We start from the raw sequence: 5,181 nt of genomic DNA, 5'->3' as shown, positions 1-5,181 counted from the left end.
AAACTGATATCCAAGAACATTATTGAAAACATTTCGGCCCTGGCCGGTTGGCTCAGTGGTAGAGTGTCGGCCTGGCATGCAGAAGTCCCAGGTTTGATTCCCGGCCAGGGCACACAGGAGAAGCGCCCATCTGCTTCTCCACCCCTCCCCCTCTCCTTCCTCTCTGTCTCTTCCCCTCCCGCAAGGAGACTCCATTGGAGCAAAGATGCCCCAGGCGCTGGAGTGGCTCTGGTCACAACGGAGTGACGCCCCGGAGAGGCAGAGCATTGCCCCCTGGTGGGCGTGCCGGGTGGATCCCGGAAGGGCGCATGCGGGAGTCTGTCTGTCTCTTCTCGTTTCCAGCTTCAGAAAAATACAAAAAAAAGAAAAACAGAAAAGAAAAGAAAACATTTGGCTTTGTATATAATGGTGAGCAATAAAACAGAGCATTTTACACTTTATGTAATTAAACAGAATACACAAAATTTCAATAAAGTCACTTAAACTTTATGCATGATAATTTATCTAATAAATAACAATATATAATAGTTACATAATACTTAAGTATAAATGCATATATACATATGTAAATATATGAACACCATAATATATAAATGTACGCATGTAAATAGTGTATGTAATTAATTTTTTTCCTCTTCCAATCATTTCTTATTTGTGTAATACCACTACAGATTCATAGAAATGAGAGTGTATGAAATAATCATGTCTAGTGACAATAATATTTGGTGCATTTGTTATAAGTCTTCTAGAAAGCCTATGTGACAAATGTTGTTCTAACAGGAGGCACTTACATTTCTGTGTATAGAATCACAACATTATAGATTTCCAATATGCCTAACAAACCTTTGAGATAAAGAGAACCCAAGTTTATATTTTTCTCATTTAAAAAAAATATATTTTTTTTTATTAGAAAAAAGTGGAGAAGGCTTCATTACCCTTCATCAGAATACGGCATCAGACAAGGGAGAGTGCTCCCATTGATTGGAGCTGTCTGGTGTCCTCCTTGGAAACATAGCATTCCATTCTGGGGTGATGAAATTATTTAAGTTCTCTTGTCGCTACTTTCTTGAAAGTAGGGTCCATGTAGGTCAAGGGGAAGGAAAATTAAGGGTCCTTCTAAGTTTATACCATATAGTGTTTTGTTTTCTATCTAGCTAAGTACATCCAGGCTCCCTGTTGGGCAAGCCTCCTTTTTCTTTTTCTTTTTTTTTTCCTTGTCTGTTATTTTCAGAAAAAAAAAGAGACTGCATATGACAGTCTCCGAATCTTAGCAGCCTGAACACAGATGGTAAAGATTACAGCACACTGTGTAGTGACCTTTAGAAGCTGCCTTTCTTCTCAAGGTTCTTCTCTTTTGACAGTGAGACTGGTTTTTCTCAATTAATTTCATTACCGAAAACTTGTTTGGCCTTTTATTTTTCCTCTGGAGAGTGTTACCTAGAATTGTCATCAAAGTTCAAGTTATGTTCTAAGCAGTGCTCAGGCCAGACCATTACAAATAGTTATCTTCCACTCTTTGAACGCACTGGCCCCTGGGAGCCTGGAGAGAGTGGAGACATTGTTTCAATTCTGGCTTTCCTTTTTCAACAGGTCCCTAAGCTAATGAATTTCAACTGGTTGCCTGAGAGGAGCAATGAGCGGTGACCTGGGAGAAGGAGGTCGCGGACAGAAAGTAGGAGGCCCACCATAAATCACAAGACCAGGAGCATTTATGAGCGGGTTGTAAATTGTCGGCATAACGCTAAAAAGTGAGCCTATACTTTGATCATAAATAAAGAAGAAAGCTAAAACAATATGAACTGGGGCGCCCCAATTAAAGGCAGAATACAACAGGGCTGTTCATAGATCCAAAAAGCCATTTCAGGTATCAAATGTAAGAGATACAGCTGGAAATTTGGAAGAGAGACTAGAATACAGATATTTCCTTTGTCACTGAACGAAGGGAATAACACCATGAAGCTGGAAACTCACACGTGCGCGAGAATTTTACAATCGTCAAAATGTAACAGCAGGTACTATTTTACATCGTAAACCTTGGTTGCGATATGAAAGCATCTCCTTTTTCACTATAGAGAGGTTATTTGGCAGATTTATTTTCTGATGGAAAGTTTAGGCCTATCTATTAAGTTTTCGAGTTGAGAATCCGCTTCCTACTCTACTTCAAACAGTGATAAAAATCATTACAATAACATCTTCGTACTATAAAACATGTTGGAATACAGCACTAAAGCACTGTCTGCATTGTTTTATTTTGCTCAAATAAATGAAAGCTCAACCATTGATCGGAGATAAAAATTACCATTTTAACATGCACCTAAAATTTGGTATAATTTTAGAAGGCAGTATACAGTTAGACTTTTGATCTCAAACGAGCAGGTGATAAAAGTGTCATGTAAGATTTGCTTATATTTTACAATTTCATTAAAAGGGGATTAGCTTTTCAGAGAAAATATGAGAAAAAAACTAATTAAAATTGAGAGGCTCAATAAATTTACCTTAGCAGTGTCACATAACATTTTGCGAGCGCCACGGAATTGTGGTGGCAAGGTGAATCATCCTAGGAAGTCTTAAAACAAATACAGGAAAATCCGTTCTTATACAAGTCAGAGCAATTGCTCTGATGTATCAGTCACCTAAGGAAGCAGGGGAAAGAAACCAGGCATTGGCTCCATCACTGGATGCTGAAGAGAACAGCGGTGACTTGGTTCCCAAAGGAACGTGGAAGCCTTCTTTCATTTCCTTGCAACAGCTTTTCCCAAGACCATCAATCAGGTCTATTCCTTAAAGTCTTTGTTTGTTTGTTTGTTTTAAAATATATGTAAGACTGAAAACCAGCATTTCAGGAGCAGCATGTTTTAGAGATATGAACTTAAAAGATTTTAGATTTGAACAGGATCTTAGAAATAGGTCACTCCGTCAAACATACTCATTTTAACAATGTAAGTGGCTTGTCCAAACAAGGACAGAAATCTAGGTGGCAGAACTTAAATTGAAACCCAGCTACATTGGTTCCCTCATGAGTTTCCTGTAAGAAGTTTCTGTTGTACATGTTTGTTACTGTAAGCCACGGCCAACATCATAGCCGCCTGGCCCGGGTAGGTTCGCACTTGATTCGGACAGACAGTAATGAAACAATGGAACCAAGAACTGATGGGCCATTACATTTCATCTTAGCTCTCACCCAGAGGGCAAGTGATACACACAGTGGGAAAACACTTCCCTTTCCATTCAGGGCTCCCAAAGCCACTGACTTATCTGAGTTTCCTAGAATCAAAAGTTTCTACCTCACCAGCCTTATTCACCTCTGTTCCCCATCTCCTTCTCTCTGCACAAACTCTGCACAAACTGGCTTCTCCTTCAGCACTCTGCCATCTTGGCTGCCTCTCCTCTGCAATGCTAATTTCAGGAACTGAGAGAGAGCGGGAGCCCCCAGTCTGCCCCATTTTATAGTGTAGAAATCAAAGTCACTTATCTGAAGCATAAAGGGATTCCTCACGAGAGTGCACTACCCCCCATCATGCAACAGTCAAAGGTGTGGGGAGAAGATTAGTTTTGAAAAGATCTTAGTATTAAAAGGGTGGGAAAAGCTTAGTCTTAAAACTAGGCCTTAGGCTATAAGGACCCTGCCTGTTTACAGCCTGTCCCCCACACCAATGCAAACTATAAGTGAGCAAACATATACATCATATTTGCAAACTCATCTGACCCACAGTTACCTAGTCGCATTCCTCTCTCTCTTTATGTATGTATGTATATATTAAGAAGTCAAAAGGAGGATTCAATTTGTTGTGCAATAATTTCTCTCCATTTATATTTTCCTGACATCTGGGGACTCATATGGTTCTAGAAAGGCTAGTCCCACTGCCAAATTCAGGAGTGGGCACTGACTTGCTCAAACCATTCTGTTCATTTCATTCCACCAGCCACGATGGGTGATGGGTTCAGAGATAGACAGATGGCCCAGTTTGGGACAGTAAGGTTCTGTTTGCTGGGAATTGAAGTGAAAATGTAATTTCCATTCCAACTCTTGTAAGACACAGTCAGTAGATAAGATTTCTTTCTGTTGCAAATGAAAAGGGCTGCAAAGAGGTCTGGGGCCCATCCTGTAGCAGCTGGCTGCCATTTGCCACCATGGTGAAGGTCACCTGAGGGCATGGCCAGTACAGGGAGGATGAAACTCCAAGGACTGCAGAGAGATCAAGCTGGAATCCTGAACAAACTGCAGCTACAACCTTCCTCACTTTTCGATTTCTTATTTCATATAATACATGCCCTTTACCATTTTGACCTTTTTGAGTTGAGTCTTGTTACCTGCAACTCAAGCATGTTAGCAAATGCTAACATTAATATAGTTAAAATTAATTTAGTTTCTTCCTCTCATCATGTTTTCCAATTGTGTAGCAATTCCTTGATCATAAGACTAGTGCTTGTTTAATATACTTGTAAAATGATTTGTGTGTGTGCGCGCATATTTTTCTGAAGTGAGAAGCAGGGCAGGGGTGGGGGTGGGGGAATCAGACAGACTCCCGCATACACCCGACCGGGATCCATCCGGCATGCCTACCAGGGAGCAATGCTCTGCCCATCTGGGCTGTTGCTCCGCTGCAATCGGAGCCATTCTAGAGCCTGAGGTAGAGGCCATGGAGCCATCCTCAGCGCCTGGGCCAACTTTGCTCCCATGGAGCCCTAGCTGCAAGAGGGGAAGAGAGAGACAGAAAAAGGAGAGGGGGAAGGGTGGAGAAGCAGATGGGCGCTTCTCCTATATGCCCTGGCCGGGAATCAAACCCAGAACTTCCACACATGAGGCCGACGCTCTACCGCTGAGCCAACTGGCCAGGGCTGTAAAAAATTTTAAACATCTTTTTGTTTTGAAGAATCTTGATGGCCTAAAAATTGTTGAAGATACTTGTATGACCAGTAGCCATGGCCACCATCATAGCCACCTGGCCAATGCAAGTTCGCATTTGATTTGGACAGATGGTAAAGAAACAATGGAGTCAAGAACTGGTGGGCCATTAGCTTTAATCCTAGCTTGCACCCAGTGGGCAAGAAATACACACAGTGGGAAAACACTTCCCTTTCCATTCAAGGCTCCCAAAGCTGACTTATCAGAGTTTCCTAGAATCAAAGTTTTCTATCTCACCAGCCTTATTCACCTCTGTTCCCCATCTCCTTCCTTCT

At 41.5% G+C, this 5,181-nt stretch overlaps 1 non-coding gene across 1 annotated transcript; it reads right to left on the bottom strand.

The window, feature by feature from the left end:
• Positions 1 to 4,764: 4,764 nt before the first annotated feature.
• TRNAM-CAU (transfer RNA methionine (anticodon CAU)) lies at positions 4,765 to 4,840 on the bottom strand. Its single transcript has one exon. It is a non-coding gene; the product is annotated as a tRNA-Met (tRNA).
• Between the last annotated feature and the right edge of the window lie 341 nt (positions 4,841 to 5,181).

Source organism: Saccopteryx leptura, chromosome 7 (genome assembly GCF_036850995.1).
Source record: "Saccopteryx leptura isolate mSacLep1 chromosome 7, mSacLep1_pri_phased_curated, whole genome shotgun sequence".
Lineage (NCBI taxonomy): Eukaryota > Metazoa > Chordata > Mammalia > Chiroptera > Emballonuridae > Saccopteryx > Saccopteryx leptura.
Note: the sequence above shows the minus strand (reverse complement) of the source record. Positions and strands in the feature narration are given on the sequence as shown.